The sequence below is a fragment of the Camelus bactrianus genome, chromosome 8 (genome assembly GCF_048773025.1).
Source record: "Camelus bactrianus isolate YW-2024 breed Bactrian camel chromosome 8, ASM4877302v1, whole genome shotgun sequence".
Classification (NCBI taxonomy): Eukaryota; Metazoa; Chordata; class Mammalia; order Artiodactyla; family Camelidae; genus Camelus; species Camelus bactrianus.
The window spans coordinates 86,768,535-86,794,567 of record NC_133546.1 but is presented as its reverse complement, the minus strand read 5'-3'; positions in this window follow the sequence as shown (position 1 = coordinate 86,794,567).

Below are 26,033 nucleotides of genomic sequence, written 5' to 3'. Positions count from 1 at the left end.
TACTCTGGTTTCTCAGTCTGTTTCCTAGTGCCGGTTTGAAGTTCCTGCAATTTTCAATGTAAAACCGAGTTTGAGCTAGTACCTCCCCATATATATGTATGGAGTGGAGTTTGCAAGTGAAAACAAACTTTGTGTTCCCAACAAGCTAGGTGAAGGACGGCTTTCACACACACTTAACTCTCAGAACTGAGCATGTGGAGAGACGTTCATTCATCTTGCACAAAGGGAACGGGTTGCAGGAGAAATTTTACTCTGGTTTCTCAGTCTGTTTCCTAGTGCCGGTTTGAATTTCCTGCAGTTTTCACTGTAAAACCGACTTGGTGCTAGTACCTCCCCATATATATGTATGGAGTAGAGTTTGCAAGTGAAAAGAAACTTTGTGTTCCCAACAAGCTAGGTGAAGTACGGCTTTCACACACACTTATCTCTCAGAACTGAGCATGTGGAGAGACGTTCGTTCATCTAGCACAAAGGGAACCGGTTGCAGGAGGAACTTTTACTCTGGTTTCTCAGTCTGTTTCCTAGTGCCGGTTTGAAGTTCCTGCAGTTTTCCCTGTAAAACCGAGTTGGAGCTAGTACCTCCCCATACTAATGTATGGAGTGGTGTTTGCAAGTGAAAAGAAACTTTGTGTTCCCAACAAGCTAGTTGAAGGACGGCTTTCACACACACATATCTCTCAGAACTGAGCATGTGGAGAGACGTTCGTTTATCTAGCACAAAGGGAACGGGTTGCAAGGGAAATTTTTACTCTGGTTTCTCAGTCTGTTTCCTAGTGCCGGATTGAAGTTCCTGCAGTTTTCACTGTAAAACAGATTTGGAGCTAGTACCACACCATATATATGTATGGAGTGGAGTTTGCAAGTGAAAAGAAACTTTGTGTTCCCAACAAGCGAGATGAAGGACGGCTTTCACACACACTTATCTCTCAGAACTGAGCATGTGGAGAGACGTTCGTTCATCTAGATCAAAGGGAACGGGTTGCAGGAGGAACTTTTACTCTGGATTCTCAGTCTGTTTCCTAGTGCCGGTTTGAAGTTCCTGCAGTTTTCACTGTAAAACCGTCTTGGAGCTAGTACCTCCCCATATATATGTATGGAGTGGAGTTTGCTAGTTAAAAGAAACTTTGTGTTCCCAACAAGCTAGGTGAAGGACGGCTTTCACACACACTTATCTCTCAGAACTGAGCATGTGGAGAGATGTTCGTTCATCTAGCACAAAGGGAAAGGGTTGCAGGAGAAACTTTTACTCTGGTTTCTCAGTCTGTTTCCTAGTGCCGGTTTGAAGTTCCTGCATTTTGCACTGTAAAATCGATTTGGAGCTATTATAACCCCATATATATGTATGGAGTGGAGTTAGCAAATGAAAAGAAACTTTGTGTTCCCAACAAGCTAGGTGAAGGACGGCTTTCACACACACTTATCTCTCAGAACTGAGCATGTGGAGAGTCGTTCGTTCATCTAGCACAAAGGGAACGGGTTGCAGGAGAAACTTTTACTCTGGTTTCTCAGTCTGTTTCCTAGTGCCGGTTTGAAGTTCCTGCAGTTTTCACTGTAAAACCGACTTGGAGCTAGTACCTCCCCATATATATGTATGGAGTAGAGTTTGCAAGTGAAAAGAATCTTTGTGTTCCCAACAAGGTAGGTGAACGAAGGCATTCACACACACTTATCTCTCAGAACTGAGCATGAGGAGAGACGTTCGTTCATCTAGCACAAAGGGAACGGGTTGCAGTGGAAACTTTTACTCTGGTTTCTCATTCTGTTTCGTAGTGCCGGTTTGAAGTTCCTGCAGTTTGCACAGTAAAACCGAGTTGGAGTTAGTACCTCCCCATATATATGTATGGAGTGGAGTTTGCAAGTGAAAAGAAACTTTGTGTTCCCAAAAAGCTAGGTGAAGGACGGCTTTCACACACACTTATCTCTCAGAACTGAGCATGTGTAGAGACGTTCGTTCATCTAGCATAAAGGGAACGGTTTGCAGGGGAATTTTTTCTCTGGTTTATCAGTCTGTTTCCTAGTGCCGGATTGAAGTTCCTGCAGTTTTCACTGTAAAACAGATTTGGAGCTAGTACCTCCCCATATATATGTATGGAGTGGAGTTTGCAAGTGAAAAGAAACTTTGTGTTCCCAACAAGCTAGATGAAGGACGGCTTTCACACACACTTATCTCTCAGAACTGAGCATGTGGAGAGACGTTCGTTCATCTAGAACAAAGGGAACGGTTTGCAGGAGGAACTTTTACTCTGGTTTCTCAGTCTGTTTCCTAGTGCCGGTTTGAAGTTCCTGCAGTTTTCACTGTAAAACCGACTTGGAGGTAGTACCTCCCCATATATATGTATGGAGTGGAGTTTGCTAGTTAAAAGAAACTTTGTGTTCCCAACAATCTAGGTGAAGGACGGCATTCACACACACTTATCTCTCAGAAGTGAGCATGTGGAGAGACGTTCGTTCATCTAGCACAAAGGGAAAGGGTTGCAGGAGAAACTTTTACTCTGGTTTCTCAGTCTGTTTCCTAGTGCCGGTTTGAAGTTCCTGCAATTTTCAATGTAAAACCGAGTTTGAGCTAGTACCTCCCCATATATATGTATGGAGTGGAGTTTGCAAGTGAAAACAAACTTTGTGTTCCCAACAAGCTAGGTGAAGGACGGCTTTCACACACACTTAACTCTCAGAACTGAGCATGTGGAGAGACGTTCATTCATCTTGCACAAAGGGAACGGGTTGCAGGAGAAATTTTACTCTGGTTTCTCAGTCTGTTTCCTAGTGCCGGTTTGAATTTCCTGCAGTTTTCACTGTAAAACCGACTTGGTGCTAGTACCTCCCCATATATATGTATGGAGTAGAGTTTGCAAGTGAAAAGAAACTTTGTGTTCCCAACAAGCTAGGTGAAGTACGGCTTTCACACACACTTATCTCTCAGAACTGAGCATGTGGAGAGACGTTCGTTCATCTAGCACAAAGGGAACGGGTTGCAGGAGGAACATTTACTCTGGTTTCTCAGTCTGTTTCCTAGTGCCGGTTTGAAGTTCCTGCAGTTTTCCCTGTAAAACCGAGTTGGAGCTAGTACCTCCCCATACTAATGTATGGAGTGGTGTTTGCAAGTGAAAAGAAACTTTGTGTTCCCAACAAGCTAGTTGAAGGACGGCTTTCACACACACTTATCTCTTAGAACACAGCATGTGGAGAGACGTTCGTTCATCTAGCACAAAGGGAACGGGTTGCAGGAGGAACTTTTACTCTGGTTTCTCAGTATTTTTCCTAGTGCCGGTTTGAAGTTCCTGCAGTTTTCACTGTAAAACCGAGTTGGAGCTAGTACCGCCCCATATATATTTATGGAGTGGAGTTTGCAAGTGAAAAGAAACTTTGTGTTCCCAACAAGCTAGGTGAAGTACGGCTTTCACACACACTTATCTCTCAGAACTGAGCATGTGGAGAGACGTTCGTTCATCTAGAACAAAGGGAACGGGTTGCAGGAGGAACTTTTACTCTGGTTTCTCAGTCTGTTTCCTAGTGCCGGTTTGAAGTTCCTGCAGTTTTCACTGTAAAACCGTCTTGGAGCTAGTACCTCCCCATATATATGTATGGAGTGGAGTTTGCTAGTTAAAAGAAACTTTGTGTTCCCAACAAGCTAGGTGAAGGACGGCTTTCACACACACTTATCTCTCAGAACTGAGCATGTGGAGAGATGTTCGTTCATCTAGCACAAAGGGAAAGTGTTGCAGGAGAAACTTTTACTCTGGTTTCTCAGTCTGTTTCCTAGTGCCGGTTTGAAGTTCCTGCATTTTGCACTGTAAAATCGATTTGGAGCTATTATAACCCCGTATATATGTATGGAGTGGAGTTAGCAAATGAAAAGAAACTTTGTGTTCCAAACAAGCTAGGTGAAGGACGGCTTTCACACACACTTATCTCTCAGAACTGAGCATGTGGAGAGTCGTTCGTTCATCTAGCTCAAAGGGAACGGGTTGCAGGAGAAAATTTTACTCTGGTTTCTCAGTCTGTTTCCTAGTGCCGGTTTGAAGTTCCTGCAGTTTTCACTGTAAAACCGACTTGGAGCTAGTACCTCCCCATATATATGTATGGAGTGGAGTTTGCAAGTGAAAAGAAACTTTGTGTTCCCAACAAGCTAGGTGAAGGACGGCTTTCACACACACTTATCTCTCAGAACTGAGCATGTGGAGAGACGTTCGTTCATCTAGCACAAAGGGAACGGGTTGCAGTGGAAACTTTTACTCTGGTTTCTCAGTCTGTTTCCTAGTGCCGGTTTGAAGTTCCTGCAGTTTGCACTGTAAAACCGAGTTGGAGTTAGTACATCCCCATATATATTTATGGAGTGGAGTTTGCAAGTGAAAAGAAACTTTGTGTTCCCAAAAAGCTGGGTGAAGCACGGCTTTCACACACAATTATCTCTCAGAACTGAGCATGTGTAGAGACGTTCGTACATCTAGCACAAAGGGAACGGGTTGCAGGGGAATTTTTTCTCTGGTTTCTCAGTCTGTTTCCTAGTGCCGGATTGAAGTTCCTGCAGTTTTCACTGTAAAACAGATTTGGAGCTAGTACCTCCCCATATATATGTATGGAGTGGAGTTTGCAAGTGAAAAGAAACTTTGTGTTCCCAACAAGCTAGATGAAGGACGGCTTTCACACACACTTATCTCTCAGAACTGAGCATGTGGAGAGACGTTCGTTCATCTAGAACAAAGGGAACGGGTTGCAGGAGGAACTTTTACTCTGGTTTCTCAGTCTGTTTCCCAGTGCCGGTTTGAAGTTCCTGCAGTTTTCACTGTAAAACCGACTTGGAGCTAGTACCTCCCCATATATATGTATGGAGTGGAGTTTGCTAGTTAAAAGAAACTTTGTGTTCCCAACAATCTAGGTGAAGGACGGCATTCACACACACTTATCTCTCAGAACTGAGCATGTGGAGAGACGTTCGTTCATCTAGCAGAAAGGGAAAGGGTTGCAGGAGAAACTTTTACTCTGGTTTCTCAGTCTGTTTCCTAGTGCCGGTTTGAAGTTCCTGCAATTTTCACTGTAAAACCGAGTTTGAGCTAGTACCTCCCAATATATATGTATGGAGTGGAGTTTGCAAGTGAAAAGAAACTTTGTGTTCCCAACAAGCTAGGTGAAGTACGGCTTTCACACACACTTATCTCTCAGAACTGAGCATGTGGAGAGACGTTCGTTCATCTAGCACAAAGGGAACGGGTTGCATGAGAAACTATTACTCTGGTTTCTCAGTCTGTTTCCTAGTGCCGGTTTGAAGTTCCTGCAGTTTTCCCTGTAAACCCGAGTTGGAGCTAGTACCTCCCCATACTAATGTATGGAGTGGTGTTTGCAAGTGAAAAGAAACTTTGTGTTCCCAACAAGCTAGTTGAAGGACGGCTTCCACACACACTTATCTCTCAGAACTGAGCATGTGGAGAGACGTTCGTTCATCTAGCACAAAGGGAACGGGTTGCAAGGGAAATTTTTACTCTGGTTTCTCAGTCTGTTTCCTAGTGCCGGATTGAAGTTCCTGCAGTTTTCACTGTAAAACAGATTTGGAGCTAGTACCTCACCATATATATGTATGGAGTGGAGTTTGCAAGTGAAAAGAAACTTTGTGTTCCCAACAAGCGAGATGAAGGACGGCTTTCACACACACTTATCTCTCAGAACTGAGCATGTGGAGAGACGTTCGTTCATCTAGAACAAAGGGAACGGGTTGCAGGAGGAACTTTTACTCTGGTTTCTCAGTCTGTTTCCTAGTGCCGGTTTGAAGTTCCTGCAGTTTTCACTGTAAAACCGACTTGGTGCTAGTACCTCCCCATATATATGTATGGAGTAGAGTTTGCAAGTGAAAAGAAACTTTGTGTTCCCAACAAGCTAGGTGAAGTACGGCTTTCACACACACTTATCTCTCAGAACTGAGCATGTGGAGAGACGTTCGTTCATCTAGCACAAAGGGAACCGGTTGCAGGAGGAACTTTTACTCTGGTTTCTCAGTCTGTTTCCTAGTGCCGGTTTGAAGTTCCTGCAGTTTTCCCTGTAAAACCGAGTTGGAGCTAGTACCTCCCCATACTAATGTATGGAGTGGTGTTTGCAAGTGAAAAGAAACTTTGTGTTCCCAACAAGCTAGTTGAAGGACGGCTTTCACACACACATATCTCTCAGAACTGAGCATGTGGAGAGACGTTCGTTCATCTAGCACAAAGGGAACGGGTTGCAAGGGAAATTTTTACTCTGGTTTCTCAGTCTGTTTCCTAGTGCCGGATTGAAGTTCCTGCAGTTTTCACTGTAAAACAGATTTGGAGCTAGTACCACACCATATATATGTATGGAGTGGAGTTTGCAAGTGAAAAGAAACTTTGTGTTCCCAACAAGCGAGATGAAGGACGGCTTTCACACACACTTATCTCTCAGAACTGAGCATGTGGAGAGACGTTCGTTCATCTAGCACAAAGGGAACGGGTTGCATGAGAAACTTTTACTCTGGTTTCTCAGACTGTTTCCTAGTGCCGGTTTCAAGTTACTGCAGTTTTCAATGTAAAACCGACTTGGAGCTAGTACCTCCCCATATATATGTATGGAGTGGAGTCTGCAAGTGAAAAGAAACTTTGTGTTCCCAACAAGCTAGGTGAAGGACGGCTTTCACACACAATTATCTCTCAGAACTGAGCATGTGGAGAGACGTTCGTTCATCTAGCACAAAGGGAACGGGTTGCAGGAGAAACTTTTACTCTGGTTTCTCAGTCTGTTTCCTAGTGCCGGTTTGAAGTTCCTGCAGTTTGCACTGTAAAACCGAGTTGGAGCTAGTACCTCCCCATATATATGTATGGAGTGGAGTTTGCAAGTGAAAAGAAACTTTATGTTCCAAACAAGCTAGGTGAAGTACGGCTTTCACACACACTTAACTCACAGAACTGAGCATGTGGAGAGACGTTCGTTCATCTAGCAAAAAGAGAACGGGTTGCAGGAGAAACTTTTACTCTGGTTTCTCAGTCTGTTTCCTAGTGCCGGTTTGAATTTCCTGCAGATTGCACAGTAAAACCGACTTGGAGCTAGTACCTCCCATATATATGTATGGAGTGGAGTTTGCAAGTGAAAAGAAAATTTGTGTTCCCAACAAGCTAGGTGAAGGACGGCTTTCACACACACTTATCTCTCAGAACTGAGCATGTGGAGAGACGTTCGTTCATCTAGCACAAAAGGAACGGGTTGCAGGAGAAACTTTTACTCTGGTTTCTCAGTCTGTTTCCTAGTGCCGGTTTGAATTTCCTGCAGATTGCACAGTAAAACCGACTTGGAGCTAGTACCTCCCATATATATGTATGGAGTGGAGTTTGCAAGTGAAAAGAAACTTTGTTTTCCCAACTAGGTAGGTGAAGGACGGCTTTCACACACACTTATCTCTCAGAACTGAGCATGTGGGGAGACGTTCGTTCATCTAGCACAAAAGGAAAGGTTTGCAGGAGAAACTTTTACTCTGGTTTTCCAGGCTGTTTCCTAGTGCCGGTTTGAAGTTCCTGAAATTTACACTGTAAAACCGACTTGGAGCTAGTACCTCCCCATATATATGTATGGAGTGGAGTTTGCAAGTGAAAAGAATCTTTGTGTTCCCAACCAGCTTGGTGAAGGACGGCTTTCACACACACTTATCTTTCAGAACTAAGCATGTGGAGAGACGTTCGTTCATCTAGCACAAAGGGAACGGGTAGCAGTAGAAACTTTTACTCTGATTTCTCAGTCTGTATCCTAGTGCCGGTTTGAAGTTCCTGCAGTTTTCCCTGTAAAACCGAGTTGGAGTTAGTACCTCCACATATATATGTATGGATTGGAGTTTGCAAGTGAAAAGAAATTTTGTGTTCCCTACTAGCTAGGTGAAGGACGGCTTTCACACACACTTATCTCTCAGAACGGAGCCTGTGGAGAGACGTTCGTTCATCTAGCACAAAGGGAACGGGTTGCAGGAGAAACTTTTACTCTGGTTTCTCAGTCTGTTTCCTAGTGCCGGTTTGAATTTCCTGCAGTTTTCCCTGTAAAACAGATTTGGAGCTAGTACCTCCCCATATATATGTATGGATTGGAGTTTGCAAGTGAAAAGAAACTTTGTGTTCCCAACAAGCTAGGTGAAGGACGGCTTTCACACACACTTATCTCTCAGAACTGAGCATGTGGAGAGACGTTCGTTCATCTAGCACAAAGGCAACGGGTTGAAGGAGAAACTTTTACTCTGGTTTCTCAGTCTGTTTCCTAGTGCCTGTTTGAATTTCCTGCAGTTTTCACTGTAAAACCGAGTTGGAGCTAGTACCTCCCCATATATATGTATGGAGTGGAGTTTGCAATTGAAAAGAAACTTTGTGTTCCCAACAAGCTAGGTGAAGGACGGCTTTCACACACACTTATCTCTCAGAACTGAGCATGTGGAGAGATGTTCGTTCATCTAGCACAAAGGGAACGGGTTGCAGGAGAAACTTTTACTCTGGTTTCTCAGTCTGTTTCCTAGTGCCGGTTTGAAGTTCCTGCAGTTTTCACTGTAAAACCGAGTTGGAGCTAGTACCTCCTCATATATATGTGTGTATTGGAGTTTGCAATTGAAAAGAAACTTTTGTTCCCAACAAGCTTGGTGAAGGGCAGCTTTCACACACACTTATCTCTCAGAACTGAGCATGTGGTGAGACGTTCGTTCATCTAGCACAAAGGGAACGGGTTGAAGGAGAAACTTTTACTCTGGTTTCTCAGTCTGTTTCCTAGTGCCGGTTTGAAGTTCCTGCAGTTTTCACTGTAAAACCTAGTTGGAGCTAGTACCTCCCATATATATGTATGGAGTGGAGTTTGCATGTGAAAAGAAACTTTGTGTTCCCAACAAGCTAGGTGAAGGACGGCTTTCACACACACTTATCTCTCAGAACTGAGCATGTGGAGAGACGTTCGTTCATCTAGCACAAAGGGAACGGGTTGCAGGAGGAACTTTTACTCTGGTTTCTCAGTCTGTTTCCTAGTGCTGGTTTGAAGTTCCTGCAGTTTTCCCTGTAAAACCGAGTTGGAGCTAGTACCTCCCCATACATATGTATGGAGTGAGGATTGCAAGTGAAAAGAAACTTTGTGTTCCCAACAAGCTAGGTGAAGGACGGCTTTCACACACACTTATCTCTCAGAACTGAACATGTGGAGAGACGTTCGTTCATCTAGCACAAAGGGAACGGGTTGCAGGAGGAACTTTTACTCTGGTTTCTCAGTCTGTTTCCTAGTGCCGGTTTGAAGTTCCTGCAGTTTTCACTGTAAAACCGAGTTGGAGCTTGTACCGCCCCATATATATGTATGGAGTGGAGTTTGCAAGTGAAAAGAAACTTTGTGTTCCCAACAAGCTAGGTGAAGTACGGCTTTCACACACACTTATCTCTCAGAACTGAGCATGTGGAGAGACGTTCGTTCATCTAACACAAAGGGAACGGGTTGCAGGAGAAACTTTACTCTGGTTTCTCAGTCTGTTTCCTACTGCCGGTTTGAAGTTCCTGCAGATTTCAATGTAAAACCGACTTGGAGCTAGTACCTCCCCATATATATGTATGGAGTGGAGTTTGCAAGTGAAAAGAAACTTTATGTTCCCAACAAGCTAGGTGAAGTACGGCTTTCACACACACTTAACTCTCAGAACTGAGCATGTGGAGAGACGTTCGTTCTTCTAGCACAAAGGGAACGGGTTGCAGGAGAAACTTTTACTCTGGTTTCTCAGTCTGTTTCCTAGTGCCGGTTTGAAGTTCTTGCAGATTGCACAGTAAAACCGACTTGGAGCTAGTACCTCCCATATATATGTATGGAGTGGAGTTTGCAAGTGAAAAGAAACTTTGTGTTCCCAGCAAGCTAGGAGAAGGACGGCTTTCACACACACTTATCTCTCAGAACTGAGCATGTGGAGAGACGTTCGTTCATCTAGCACAAAAGGAACGGGTTGCAGGAGAAACTTTTACTCTGGTTTCTCAGTCTGTTTCCTAGTGCCGGTTTGAAGTTCTTGCAGATTGCACAGTAAAACCGACTTGGAGCTAGTACCTCCCATATATATGTATGGAGTGGGATTTGCTAGTGAAAAGAAACTTTGTGTTCCCAGCAAGCTAGGAGAAGGACGGCTTTCACACACACTTATCTCTCAGAACTGAGCATGTGGAGAGACGTTCGTTCATCTAACACAAAGGGAACGGGTTGCAGGAGAAACTTTACTCTGGTTTCTCAGTCTGTTTCCTACTGCCGGTTTGAAGTTCCTGCAGATTTCAATGTAAAACCGACTTGGAGCTAGTACCTCCCCATATATTTGTATGGAGTGGAGTTTGCAAGTGAAAAGAAACTTTATGTTCCCAACAAGCTAGGTGAAGTACGGCTTTCACACACACTTAACTCTCAGAACTGAGCATGTGGAGAGACGTTCGTTCATCTAGCACAAAGGGAACGGGTTGCAGGAGAAACTTTTACTCTGGTTTCTCAGTCTGTTTCCTAGTGCCGGTTTGAAGTTCTTGCAGATTGCACAGTAAAACCGACTTGGAGCTAGTACCTCCCATATATATGTATGGAGTGGAGTTTGCAAGTGAAAAGAAACTTTGTGTTCCCAGCAAGCTAGGAGAAGGACGGCTTTCACACACAATTATCTCTCAGAACTGAGCATGTGGAGAGACGTTCGTTCATCTAGCACAAAGGGAACGGGTTGCATGAGAAACTTTTACTCTGGTTTCTCAGTCTGTTTCCTAGTGCCGGTTTGAAGTTCCTGCAGTTTTCAATGTAAAACCGACTTGGAGCTAGTACCTCCCCATATATATGTATGGAGTGGAGTTTGCAAGTGAAAAGAAACTTTGTGTTCCCAACAAGCTAGGTGAAGGACGGCTTTCACACACAATTATCTCTCAGAACTGAGCATGTGGAGAGACGTTCGTTCATCTAGCACAAAGGGAACGGGTTGCAGGAGAAACTTTTAATCTGGTTTCTCAGTCTGTTTCCTAGTGCCGGTTTGAATTTCCTGCAGTTTTCCCTGTAAAACAGATTTGGAGCTAGTACCTCCCCATATATATGTATGGATTGGAGTTTGCAAGTGAAAAGAAACTTTGTGTTCCCAACAAGCTAGGTGAAGGACGGCTTTCACACACACTTATCTCTCAGAACTGAGCATGTGGAGAGACGTTCGTTCATCTAGCCCAAAGGGAACGGATTGAAGGAGAAACTTTTACTCTGGTTTCTCAGTCTGTTTCCTAGTGCCTGTTTGAATTTCCTGCAGTTTTCACTGTAAAACCGAGTTGGAGCTAGTACCTCCCCATATATATGTATGGAGTGGAGTTTGCAATTGAAAAGAAACTTTGTGTTCCCAACAAGCTAGGTGAAGGACGGCTTTCACACACACTTATCTCTCAGAACTGAGCATGTGGAGAGATGTTCGTTCATCTAGCACAAAGGGAACGGGTTGCAGGAGAAACTTTTACTCTGGTTTCTCAGTCTGTTTCCTAGTGCCGGTTTGAAGTTCCTGCAGTTTTCACTGTAAAACCGAGTTGGAGCTAGTACCTCCTCATATATATGTTTGTATTGGAGTTTGCAATTGAAAAGAAACTTTTGTTCCCAACAAGCTTGGTGAAGGGCAGCTTTCACACACACTTATCTCTCAGAACTGAGCATGTGGTGAGACGTTCGTTCATCTAGCACAAAGGGAACGGGTTGAAGGAGAAACTTTTACTCTGGTTTCTCAGTCTGTTTCCTAGTGCCGGTTTGAAGTTCCTGCAGTTTTCACTGTAAAACCTAGTTGGAGCTAGTACCTCCCGTATATATGTATGGAGTGGAGTTTGCATGTGAAAAGAAACTTTGTGTTCCCAACAAGCTAGGTGAAGGACGGCTTTCACACACACTTATCTCTCAGAACTGAGCATGTGGAGAGACGTTCGTTCATCTAGCACAAAGGGAACGGGTTGCAGGAGGAACTTTTACTCTGGTTTCTCAGTCTGTTTCCTAGTGCCGGTTTGAAGTTCCTGCAGTTTTCCCTGTAAAACCGAGTTGGAGCTAGTACCTCCCCATACATATGTATGGAGTGAGGATTGCAAGTGAAAAGAAACTTTGTGTTCCCAACAAGCTAGGTGAAGGACGGCTTTCACACACACTTATCTCTCAGAACTGAACATGTGGAGAGACGTTCGTTCATCTAGCACAAAGGGAACGGGTTGCAGGAGGAACTTTTACTCTGGTTTCTCAGTCTGTTTCCTAGTGCCTGTTTGAAGTTCCTGCAGTTTTCACTGTAAAACCGAGTTGGAGCTTGTACCGCCCCATATATATGTATGGAGTGGAGTTTGCAAGTGAAAAGAAACTTTATGTTCCCAACAAGCTAGGTGAAGTACGGCTTTCACACACACTTAACTCTCAGAACTGAGCATGTGGAGAGACGTTCGTTCATCTAGCACAAAGGGAACGGGTTGCAGGAGAAACTTTTACTCTGGTTTCTCAGTCTGTTTCCTAGTGCCGGTTTGAAGTTCTTGCAGATTGCACAGTAAAACCGACTTGGAGCTAGTACCTCCCATATATATGTATGGAGTGGAGTTTGCAAGTGAAAAGAAACTTTGTGTTCCCAGCAAGCTAGGAGAAGGACGGCTTTCACACACACTTATCTCTCAGAACTGAGCATGTGGAGAGACGTTCGTTCATCTAGCACAAAAGGAACGGGTTGCAGGAGAAACTTTTACTCTGGTTTCTCAGTCTGTTTCCTAGTGCCGGTTTGAAGTTCTTGCAGATTGCACAGTAAAACCGACTTGGAGCTAGTACCTCCCATATATATGTATGGAGTGGGATTTGCAAGTGAAAAGAAACTTTGTGTTCCCAGCAAGCTAGGAGAAGGACGGCTTTCACACACACTTATCTCTCAGAACTGAGCATGTGGAGAGACGTTCGTTCATCTAACACAAAGGGAACGGGTTGCAGGAGAAACTTTACTCTGGTTTCTCAGTCTGTTTCCTACTGCCGGTTTGAAGTTCCTGCAGATTTCAATGTAAAACCGACTTGGAGCTAGTACCTCCCCATATATATGTATGGAGTGGAGTTTGCAAGTGAAAAGAAACTTTATGTTCCCAACAAGCTAGGTGAAGTACGGCTTTCACACACACTTAACTCTCAGAACTGAGCATGTGGAGAGACGTTCGTTCATCTAGCACAAAGGGAACGGGTTGCAGGAGAAACTTTTACTCTGGTTTCTCAGTCTGTTTCCTAGTGCCGGTTTGAAGTTCTTGCAGATTGCACAGTAAAACCGACTTGGAGCTAGTACCTCCCATATATATGTATGGAGTGGAGTTTGCAAGTGAAAAGAAACTTTGTGTTCCTAGCAAGCTAGGAGAAGGACGGCTTTCACACACAATTATCTCTCAGAACTGAGCATGTGGAGAGACGTTCGTTCATCTAGCACAAAGGGAACGGGTTGCATGAGAAACTTTTACTCTGGTTTCTCAGTCTGTTTCCTAGTGCCGGTTTGAAGTTCCTGCAGTTTTCAATGTAAAACCGACTTGGAGCTAGTACCTCCCCATATATATGTATGGAGTGGAGTTTGCAAGTGAAAAGAAACTTTGTGTTCCCAACAAGCTAGGTGAAGGACGGCTTTCACACACAATTATCTCTCAGAACTGAGCATGTGGAGAGACGTTCGTTCATCTAGCACAAAGGGAACGGGTTGCAGGAGAAACTTTTACTCTGGTTTCTCAGTCTGTTTCCTAGTGCCGGTTTGAAGTTCCTGCAGTTTGCACTGTAAAACCGAGTTGGAGCTAGTACCTCCCCATATATATGTATGGAGTGGAGTTTGCAAGTGAAAAGAAACTTTATGTTCCAAACAAGCTAGGTGAAGTACGGCTTTCACACACACTTAACTCACAGAACTGAGCATGTGGAGAGACGTTCGTTCATCTAGCAAAAAGAGAACGGGTTGCAGGAGAAACTTTTACTCTGGTTTCTCAGTCTGTTTCCTAGTGCCGGTTTGAATTTCCTGCAGATTGCACAGTAAAACCGACTTGGAGCTAGTACCTCCCATATATATGTATGGAGTGGAGTTTGCAAGTGAAAAGAAAATTTGTGTTCCCAACAAGCTAGGTGAAGGACGGCTTTCACACACACTTATCTCTCAGAACTGAGCATGTGGAGAGACGTTCGTTCATCTAGCACAAAAGGAACGGGTTGCAGGAGAAACTTTTACTCTGGTTTCTCAGTCTGTTTCCTAGTGCCGGTTTGAATTTACTGCAGATTGCACAGTAAAACCGACTTGGAGCTAGTACCTCCCATATATATGTATGGAGTGGAGTTTGCAAGTGAAAAGAAACTTTGTTTTCCCAACTAGGTAGGTGAAGGACGGCTTTCACACACACTTATCTCTCAGAACTGAGCATGTGGGGAGACGTTCGTTCATCTAGCACAAAAGGAAAGGTTTGCAGGAGAAACTTTTACTCTGGTTTTCCAGGCTGTTTCCTAGTGCCGGTTTGAAGTTCCTGAAATTTACACTGTAAAACCGACTTGGAGCTAGTACCTCCCCATATATATGTATGGAGTGGAGTTTGCAAGTGAAAAGAAACTTTGTGTTCCCAACCAGCTTGGTGAAGGACGGCTTTCACACACACTTATCTTTCAGAACTAAGCATGTGGAGAGACGTTCGTTCATCTAGCACAAAGGGAACGGGTAGCAGTAGAAACTTTTACTCTGATTTCTCAGTCTGTATCCTAGTGCCGGTTTGAAGTTCCTGCAGTTTTCCCTGTAAAACCGAGTTGGAGTTAGTACCTCCACATATATATGTATGGATTGGAGTTTGCAAGTGAAAAGAAATTTTGTGTTCCCTACTAGCTAGGTGAAGGACGGCTTTCACACACACTTATCTCTCAGAACGGAGCCTGTGGAGAGACGTTCGTTCATCTAGCACAAAGGGAACGGGTTGCAGGAGAAACTTTTACTCTGGTTTCTCAGTCTGTTTCCTAGTGCCGGTTTGAATTTCCTGCAGTTTTCCCTGTAAAACAGATTTGGAGCTAGTACCTCCCCATATATATGTATGGATTGGAGTTTGCAAGTGAAAAGAAACTTTGTGTTCCCAACAAGCTAGGTGAAGGACGGCTTTCACACACACTTATCTCTCAGAACTGAGCATGTGGAGAGACGTTCGTTCATCTAGCACAAAGGCAACGGGTTGAAGGAGAAACTTTTACTCTGGTTTCTCAGTCTGTTTCCTAGTGCCTGTTTGAATTTCCTGCAGTTTTCACTGTAAAACCGAGTTGGAGCTAGTACCTCCCCATATATATGTATGGAGTGGAGTTTGCAATTGAAAAGAAACTTTGTGTTCCCAACAAGCTAGGTGAAGGACGGCTTTCACACACACTTATCTCTCAGAACTGAGCATGTGGAGAGATGTTCGTTCATCTAGCACAAAGGGAACGGGTTGCAGGAGAAACTTTTACTCTGGTTTCTCAGTCTGTTTCCTAGTGCCGGTTTGAAGTTCCTGCAGTTTTCACTGTAAAACCGAGTTGGAGCTAGTACCTCCTCATATATATGTGTGTATTGGAGTTTGCAATTGAAAAGAAACTTTTGTTCCCAACAAGCTTGGTGAAGGGCAGCTTTCACACACACTTATCTCTCAGAACTGAGCATGTGGTGAGACGTTCGTTCATCTAGCACAAAGGGAACGGGTTGAAGGAGAAACTTTTACTCTGGTTTCTCAGTCTGTTTCCTAGTGCCGGTTTGAAGTTCCTGCAGTTTTCACTGTAAAACCTAGTTGGAGCTAGTACCTCCCATATATATGTATGGAGTGGAGTTTGCATGTGAAAAGAAACTTTGTGTTCCCAACAAGCTAGGTGAAGGACGGCTTTCACACACACTTATCTCTCAGAACTGAGCATGTGGAGAGACGTTCGTTCATCTAGCACAAAGGGAACGGGTTGCAGGAGGAACTTTTACTCTGGTTTCTCAGTCTGTTTCCTAGTGCTGGTTTGAAGTTCCTGCAGTTTTCCCTGTAAAACCGAGTTGGAGCTAGTACCTCCCCATACATATGTATGGAGTGAGGATTGCAAGTGAAAAGAAACTTTGTGTTCCCAACAAGCTAGGTGAAGGACGGCTTTCACACACACTTATCTCTCAGAACTGAACATGTGGAGAGACGTTCGTTCATCTAGCACAAAGGGAACGGGTTGCAGGAGGAACTTTTACTCTGGTTTCTCAGTCTGTTTCCTAGTGCCGGTTTGAAGTTCCTGCAGTTTTCACTGTAAAACCGAGTTGGAGCTTGTACCGCCCCATATATATGTATGGAGTGGAGTTTGCAAGTGAAAAGAAACTTTGTGTTCCCAACAAGCTAGGTGAAGTACGGCTTTCACACACACTTATCTCTCAGAACTGAGCATGTGGAGAGACGTTCGTTCATCTAACACAAAGGGAACGGGTTGCAGGAGAAACTTTACTCTGGTTTCTCAGTCTGTTTCCTACTGCCGGTTTGAAGTTCCTGCAGATTTCAATGTAAAACCGACTTGGAGCTAGTACCTCCCCATATATATGTATGGAGTGGAGTTTGCAAGTGAAAAGAAACTTTATGTTCCCAACAAGCTAGGTGAAGTACGGCTTTCACACACACTTAACTCTCAGAACTGAGCATGTGGAGAGACGTTCGTTCTTCTAGCACAAAGGGAACGGGTTGCAGGAGAAACTTTTACTCTGGTTTCTCAGTCTGTTTCCTAGTGCCGGTTTGAAGTTCTTGCAGATTGCACAGTAAAACCGACTTGGAGCTAGTACCTCCCATATATATGTATGGAGTGGAGTTTGCAAGTGAAAAGAAACTTTGTGTTCCCAGCAAGCTAGGAGAAGGACGGCTTTCACACACACTTATCTCTCAGAACTGAGCATGTGGAGAGACGTTCGTTCATCTAGCACAAAAGGAACGGGTTGCAGGAGAAACTTTTACTCTGGTTTCTCAGTCTGTTTCCTAGTGCCGGTTTGAAGTTCTTGCAGATTGCACAGTAAAACCGACTTGGAGCTAGTACCTCCCATATATATGTATGGAGTGGGATTTGCTAGTGAAAAGAAACTTTGTGTTCCCAGCAAGCTAGGAGAAGGACGGCTTTCACACACACTTATCTCTCAGAACTGAGCATGTGGAGAGACGTTCGTTCATCTAACACAAAGGGAACGGGTTGCAGGAGAAACTTTACTCTGGTTTCTCAGTCTGTTTCCTACTGCCGGTTTGAAGTTCCTGCAGATTTCAATGTAAAACCGACTTGGAGCTAGTACCTCCCCATATATTTGTATGGAGTGGAGTTTGCAAGTGAAAAGAAACTTTATGTTCCCAACAAGCTAGGTGAAGTACGGCTTTCACACACACTTAACTCTCAGAACTGAGCATGTGGAGAGACGTTCGTTCATCTAGCACAAAGGGAACGGGTTGCAGGAGAAACTTTTACTCTGGTTTCTCAGTCTGTTTCCTAGTGCCGGTTTGAAGTTCTTGCAGATTGCACAGTAAAACCGACTTGGAGCTAGTACCTCCCATATATATGTATGGAGTGGAGTTTGCAAGTGAAAAGAAACTTTGTGTTCCCAGCAAGCTAGGAGAAGGACGGCTTTCACACACAATTATCTCTCAGAACTGAGCATGTGGAGAGACGTTCGTTCATCTAGCACAAAGGGAACGGGTTGCATGAGAAACTTTTACTCTGGTTTCTCAGTCTGTTTCCTAGTGCCGGTTTGAAGTTCCTGCAGTTTTCAATGTAAAACCGACTTGGAGCTAGTACCTCCCCATATATATGTATGGAGTGGAGTTTGCAAGTGAAAAGAAACTTTGTGTTCCCAACAAGCTAGGTGAAGGACGGCTTTCACACACAATTATCTCTCAGAACTGAGCATGTGGAGAGACGTTCGTTCATCTAGCACAAAGGGAACGGGTTGCAGGAGAAACTTTTAATCTGGTTTCTCAGTCTGTTTCCTAGTGCCGGTTTGAATTTCCTGCAGTTTTCCCTGTAAAACAGATTTGGAGCTAGTACCTCCCCATATATATGTATGGATTGGAGTTTGCAAGTGAAAAGAAACTTTGTGTTCCCAACAAGCTAGGTGAAGGACGGCTTTCACACACACTTATCTCTCAGAACTGAGCATGTGGAGAGACGTTCGTTCATCTAGCCCAAAGGGAACGGATTGAAGGAGAAACTTTTACTCTGGTTTCTCAGTCTGTTTCCTAGTGCCTGTTTGAATTTCCTGCAGTTTTCACTGTAAAACCGAGTTGGAGCTAGTACCTCCCCATATATATGTATGGAGTGGAGTTTGCAATTGAAAAGAAACTTTGTGTTCCCAACAAGCTAGGTGAAGGACGGCTTTCACACACACTTATCTCTCAGAACTGAGCATGTGGAGAGATGTTCGTTCATCTAGCACAAAGGGAACGGGTTGCAGGAGAAACTTTTACTCTGGTTTCTCAGTCTGTTTCCTAGTGCCGGTTTGAAGTTCCTGCAGTTTTCACTGTAAAACCGAGTTGGAGCTAGTACCTCCTCATATATATGTTTGTATTGGAGTTTGCAATTGAAAAGAAACTTTTGTTCCCAACAAGCTTGGTGAAGGGCAGCTTTCACACACACTTATCTCTCAGAACTGAGCATGTGGTGAGACGTTCGTTCATCTAGCACAAAGGGAACGGGTTGAAGGAGAAACTTTTACTCTGGTTTCTCAGTCTGTTTCCTAGTGCCGGTTTGAAGTTCCTGCAGTTTTCACTGTAAAACCTAGTTGGAGCTAGTACCTCCCGTATATATGTATGGAGTGGAGTTTGCATGTGAAAAGAAACTTTGTGTTCCCAACAAGCTAGGTGAAGGACGGCTTTCACACACACTTATCTCTCAGAACTGAGCATGTGGAGAGACGTTCGTTCATCTAGCACAAAGGGAACGGGTTGCAGGAGGAACTTTTACTCTGGTTTCTCAGTCTGTTTCCTAGTGCCGGTTTGAAGTTCCTGCAGTTTTCCCTGTAAAACCGAGTTGGAGCTAGTACCTCCCCATACATATGTATGGAGTGAGGATTGCAAGTGAAAAGAAACTTTGTGTTCCCAACATGCTAGGTGAAGGACGGCTTTCACACACACTTATCTCTCAGAACTGAACATGTGGAGAGACGTTCGTTCATCTAGCACAAAGGGAACGGGTTGCAGGAGGAACTTTTACTCTGGTTTCTCAGTCTGTTTCCTAGTGCCTGTTTGAAGTTCCTGCAGTTTTCACTGTAAAACCGAGTTGGAGCTTGTACCGCCCCATATATATGTATGGAGTGGAGTTTGCAAGTGAAAAGAAACTTTATGTTCCCAACAAGCTAGGTGAAGTACGGCTTTCACACACACTTAACTCTCAGAACTGAGCATGTGGAGAGACGTTCGTTCATCTAGCACAAAGGGAACGGGTTGCAGGAGAAACTTTTACTCTGGTTTCTCAGTCTGTTTCCTAGTGCCGGTTTGAAGTTCTTGCAGATTGCACAGTAAAACCGACTTGGAGCTAGTACCTCCCATATATATGTATGGAGTGGAGTTTGCAAGTGAAAAGAAACTTTGTGTTCCCAGCAAGCTAGGAGAAGGACGGCTTTCACACACACTTATCTCTCAGAACTGAGCATGTGGAGAGACGTTCGTTCATCTAGCACAAAAGGAACGGGTTGCAGGAGAAACTTTTACTCTGGTTTCTCAGTCTGTTTCCTAGTGCCGGTTTGAAGTTCTTGCAGATTGCACAGTAAAACCGACTTGGAGCTAGTACCTCCCATATATATGTATGGAGTGGGATTTGCAAGTGAAAAGAAACTTTGTGTTCCCAGCAAGCTAGGAGAAGGACGGCTTTCACACACACTTATCTCTCAGAACTGAGCATGTGGAGAGACGTTCGTTCATCTAACACAAAGGGAACGGGTTGCAGGAGAAACTTTACTCTGGTTTCTCAGTCTGTTTCCTACTGCCGGTTTGAAGTTCCTGCAGATTTCAATGTAAAACCGACTTGGAGCTAGTACCTCCCCATATATATGTATGGAGTGGAGTTTGCAAGTGAAAAGAAACTTTATGTTCCCAACAAGCTAGGTGAAGTACGGCTTTCACACACACTTAACTCTCAGAACTGAGCATGTGGAGAGACGTTCGTTCATCTAGCACAAAGGGAACGGGTTGCAGGAGAAACTTTTACTCTGGTTTCTCAGTCTGTTTCCTAGTGCCGGTTTGAAGTTCTTGCAGATTGCACAGTAAAACCGACTTGGAGCTAGTACCTCCCATATATATGTATGGAGTGGAGTTTGCAAGTGAAAAGAAACTTTGTGTTCCTAGCAAGCTAGGAGAAGGACGGCTTTCACACACAATTATCTCTCAGAACTGAGCATGTGGAGAGACGTTCGTTCATCTAGCACAAAGGGAACGGGTTGCATGAGAAACTTTTACTCTGGTTTCTCAGTCTGTTTCCTAGTGCCGGTTTGAAGTTCCTGCAGTTTTCAATGTAAAACCGACTTGGAGCTAGTACCTCCCCATATATATGTATGGAGTGGAGTTTGCAAGTGAAAAGAAACTTTGTGTTCCCAACAAGCTAGGTGAAGGACGGCTTTCACACACAATTATCTCTCAGAACTGAGCATGTGGAGAGACGTTCGTTCATCTAGCACAAAGGGAACGGGTTGCAGGAGAAACTTTTACTCTGGTTTCTCAGTCTGTTTCCTAGTGCCGGTTTGAAGTTCCTGCAGTTTGCACTGTAAAACCGAGTTGGAGCTAGTACCTCCCCATATATATGTATGGAGTGGAGTTTGCAAGTGAAAAGAAACTTTATGTTCCCAACAAGCTAGGTGAAGTACGGCTTTCACACACACTTAACTCTCAGAACTGAGCATGTGGAGAGACGTTCGTTCATCTAGCAAAAAGGGAACGTGTTGCAGGAGAAACTTTTACTCTGGTTTCTCAGTCTGTTTCCTAGTGCCGGTTTGAATTTCCTGCAGATTGCACAGTAAAACCGACTTGGAGCTAGTACCTCCCATATATATGTATGGAGTGGAGTTTGCAAGTGAAAAGAAACTTTGTGTTCCCAACAAGCTAGGTGAAGGACGGCTTTCACACACACTTATCTCTCAGAACTGAGCATGTGGAGAGACGTTCGTTCATCTAGCACAAAAGGAACGGGTTGCAGGAGAAATTTTTACTCTGGTTTCTCAGTCTGTTTCCTAGTGCCGGTTTGAATTTCCTGCAGATTGCACAGTAAAACCGACTTGGAGCTAGTACCTCCCATATATATGTATGGAGTGGAGTTTGCATGTGAAAAGAAACTTTGTTTTCCCAACTAGCTAGGTGAAGGACGGCTTTCACACACACTTATCTCTCAGAACTGAGCATGTGGGGAGACGTTCGTTCATCTAGCACAAAAGGAAAGGGTTGCAGGAGAAACTTTTACTCTGGTTTCCCAGTCTGTTTCCTAGTGCCGGTTTGAAGTTCCTGAAATTTGCACTGTAAAACCGAGTTGGAGCTAGTACCTCCCCATATATATGTATGGAGTGGAGTTTGCAAGTGAAAACAAACTTTGTGTTCCCAACAAGCTAGGTGAAGGACGGCTTTCACACACAATTAACTCTCAGAACTGAGCATGTGGAGAGACGTTCGTTCATCTTGCACAAAGGGAGCGGGTTGCAGGAGAAACTTTTACTCTGGTTTCTCAGTCTGTTTCCTAGTGCCGGTTTGAAGTTCCTGCAGTTTTCACTGTAAAACCGACTTGGAGCTAGTACCTCCCCATATATATGTATGGAGTGGAGTTTGCAAGTGAAAAGAAACTTTGTGTTCCCAACAAGCTAGTTGAAGGACGGCTTCCACACACACTTATCTCTCAGAACTGAGCATGTGGAGAGACGTTCGTTCATCTAGCACAAAGGGAACGGGTTGCAGGAGGAACTTTTATTCTGGTTTCTCAGTCTGTTTCCTAGTGCCGGTTTGAAGTTCCTGCAGTTTTCACTGTAAAACCGACTTGGAGCTAGTACCTCCCCATATATATGTATGGAGTGGAGTTTGCAAGTGAAAAGAAACTTTGTGTTCCCAACCAGCTAGGTGAAGGACGGCTTTCACACACACTTATCTTTCAGAACTAAGCATGTGGAGAGACGTTCGTTCATCTAGCACAAAGGGAACGGGTAGCAGTAGAAACTTTTACTCTGGTTTCTCAGTCTGTATCCTAGTGCCGGTTTGAAGTTCCTGCAATTTTCCCTGTAAAACCGAGTTGGAGTTAGTACCTCCACATATATATGTATGGATTGGAGTTTGCAAGTGAAAAGAAATTTTGTGTTCCCTACTAGCTTGGTGAAGGACGGCTTTCACACACACTTAACTCTCAGAACTAAGCATGTGGAGAGACGTTCGTTCATCTAGCACAAAGGGAACGGGTTGCAGGAGAAACTTTTACTCTGGTTTCTCAGTCTGTTTCCTAGTGCCGGTTTGAAGTTCCTGCAGTTTTCCCTGTAAAACAGATTTGGAGCTAGTACCTCCCCATATATATGTATGGATTGGAGTTTGCAAGTGAAAAGAAACTTTGTGTTCCCAACAAGCTAGGTGAAGGACGGCTTTCACACACACTTATCTCTCAGAACTGAGCATGTGGAGAGACGTTCGTTCATATAGCACAAAGGGAAAGGGTTGAAGGAGAAACTTTTACTCTGGTTTCTCAGTCTGTTTCCTAGTGCCTGTTTGAATTTCCTGCAGTTTTCACTGTAAAACCGAGTTGGAGCTAGTACCTCCCCATATATATGTATGGAGTGGAGTTTGCAATTGAAAAGAAACTTTGTATTCCCAACAAGCTAGGTGAAGGACGGCTTTCACACACACTTATGTCTCAGAACTGAGCATGTGGAGAGACGTTCGTTCATCTAGCACAAAGGGAAAGGGTTGCAGGAGAAACATTTACTCTGGTTTCTCAGTCTGTTTCCTAGTGCCGGTTTGAATTTCCTGCAGTTTTCCCTGTAAAACAGAGTTGGAGCTAGTACCTCCCCTTATATATGTATGGAGTGGAGTTTGCAAGTGAAAAGAAACTTTGTGTTCCCAACAAGCTATGTTAAGGACGGCTTTCACACACACTTATCTCTCAGAACTGAGCATGTGGAGAGACGTTCGTTCATCTAGCACAAAGGGAAAGGGTTGCAGGAGAAACTTTTACTCTGGTTTCTCAGTCTGTTTCCTAGTGCCGGTTTGAAGTTCCTGCAGTTTGCACTGTAAAACCGAGTTGGAGCTAGTACCTCCTCATATATATGTATGTAGTGGAGTTTGCAAGTGAAAAGAAACTTTATGTTTCCAACAAGCTATGTTAAGGACGGCTTTCACACACACTTTACTCTCAGAACTGAGCATGTGGAGAGACGTTCGTTCATCTAGCACAAAGGGAATGGTTTGCAGGAGAATCTTTTACTCTGGTTTCTCAGTCTGTTTCCTAGTGCCGGTTTGAAGTTCCTGCAGTTTTCACTGTAAAACCGAGTTGGAGCTAGTACCTCCCATATATATGTATGGAGTGGAGTTTGCAAGTGAAAAGAAACTTTGTGTTCCCAACAAGCTAGGTGAAGGACGGCTTTCACACACACTTATCTCTCAGAACTGAGCATGTGGAGAGACGTTCGTTCATCTAGCACTAAGGGAACGGGTTGCAGGAGAAACTTTTACTCTGGTTTCTCAGTCTGTTTCCTAGTGCCGGTTGGAAGTTCTTGCAGTTTGCACTGTAAAACCGAGTTGGAGCTAGTACCTCCCATATATATATATGGAGTGGGGTTTGCATGTGAAAAGAAACTTTGTTTTCCCAACAAGCTAGGTGAAGGTCGGCTTTCACACACACTTATGTCTCAGAACTGAGCATGTGGAGTGACGTTCGTTCATCTAGCACAAAGGGAAAGGGTTGCAGGGGAAACTTTTACTCTGGTTTCTCAGTCTGTTTCCTAGTGCCGGTTTGAATTTCCTGCAGTTTTCCCTGTAAAACAGAGTTGGAGCTAGTACATCCCCTTATATATGTATGGAGTGGAGTTTGCAAGTGAAAAGAAGCTTTGTGTTCCCAACAAGATAGGTGAAGAACGGCTTTCACACACCCTTATCTCTCAGAACTGAGCATGTGGAGAGACGTTCGTTCATCTAGCACAAAGGGAAAGGGTTGCAGGAGAAACTTTTACACTGGTTTCTCAGTCTGTTTTCTAGTGCCGGTTTGAAGTTCCTGCAGTTTTCCCTGTAAAACAGAGTTGGAGCTAGTACCTCCCCTTATATATGTATGGAGTGGAATTGGCAAGTGAAAAGAAACTTTGTGTTCCCAACAAGCTATGTGAAGGACGGCTTTCACACACACTTATCTCTCAGAACTGAGCATGTGGAGAGACGTTCGTTCATCTAGCACAAAGGGAACGGGTTGCAGGAGAAACTTTTACTCTGGTTTCTCAGTCTGTTTCCTAGTGCCGGTTTGAAGTTCATGCATTTTGCACTGTAAAACCGAGTTGAAGCTAGTACCTCCTCATATATATGTATGTAGTGGAGTTTGTAAGTGAAAAGAAACTTTATGTTCCCAACAAGCTAGGTGAAGGACGGCTTTCACACACACTTTACTCTCAGAATTGAGCATGTGGAGAGACGTTCGTTCATCTTGCACAAAGGGAATGGGTTGCAGGAGAAACTTTTACTCTGGTTTCTCAGTCTGTTTCCTAGTGCCGGTTTGAAGTTCCTGCAGTTTTCACTGTAAAACCGAGTTGGAGCTAGTACCTCCCTTACATATGTATAGAGTGGAGTTTGCAAGTGAAAAGAAACTTTGTGTTCCCAACAAGCTAGGTGAAGGACGGCTTTCACACACACTTATCTCTCAGAACTGAGCATGTTGTGAGACGTTCGTTCATCTAGCACAAAGGGAACGGGTTGCAGGAGAAACTTTTACTCTGGTTTCTCAGTCTGTTTCTTAGTGCCGGTTTGAAGTTCCTGCATTTTGCACTGTAAAACCGAGTTGAAGCTAGTACCTCCTCATATATATGTATGTAGTGGAGTTTGCAAGTGAAAAGAAACTTTATGTTCCCAACAAGCTAGGTGAAGGACGGCTTTCACACACAATTTAATCTCAGAACTGAGCATGTGGAGAGACTTTCGTTCATCTAGCACAAAGGGAACGGGTTGCAGGAGAAACTTTTACTCTGGTTTCTCAGTCAGTTTCCTAGTGCCGGTTTGAACTTTCTGCAGTTTTCCCTGTAAAACCGAGTTGGAGCTAGTACCTCCCCATATATATGTATGGAGTGGAGTTTGCAAGTGAAAAGAAACTTTGTGTTCCCAACAAGCTAGGTGAAGGACGGCTTTCACACACAATTATCTCTCAGAACTGAGCATGTGGAGAGACGTTCGTTCATCTAGCACAAATGGAACGGGTTGCAGGAGAAACTTTTACTCTGGTTTCTCAGTCTGTTTCCTAGTGCCGGTTTGAAGTTCCTGCAGTTTGCACTGTAAAACCGAGTTGGAGCTAGTACCTCCTCATATATATGTATGGAGTGGAGTTTGCAAGTGAAAAGAAACTTTATGTTCCCAACAATCTAGGTGAAGGACGGCTTTCACACACACTTTACTCTCAGAAATGAGCATGTGGAGAGACGTTCGTTCATCTAGCACAAAGGGAACGGGTTGCAGGAGAAACTTTTACTCTGGTTTCTCAGTCTGTTTCCTTGTGCCGGTTTGAAGTTCCTGCAGTTTTCACTGTAAAACCGAGTTGGAGCTAGTACCTCCCCATATATATGTATGGATTGGAGTTTGCAAGTGAAAAGAAACTTTGTGTTCCCAACAAGCTAGGTGAAGGACGGCTTTCACACACACTTATCTCTCAGAACTGAGCATGTGGAGAGACGTTCGTTCATCTAGCACAAAGGGAACTGGTTGCAGGGGAAACTTTTACTCTGGTTTCTCAGTCTGTTTCCTAGTGCCGGTTTGAAGTTCCTGCAGTTTGCACTGTAAAACCGAGTTGGAGCTAGTACCTCCTCATATATATGTATGTAGTGGAGTTTGCAAGTGAAAAGAACTTTGTGTTCCCAACAAGCTAGGTGAAGGACGACTTTCACACACACTTAT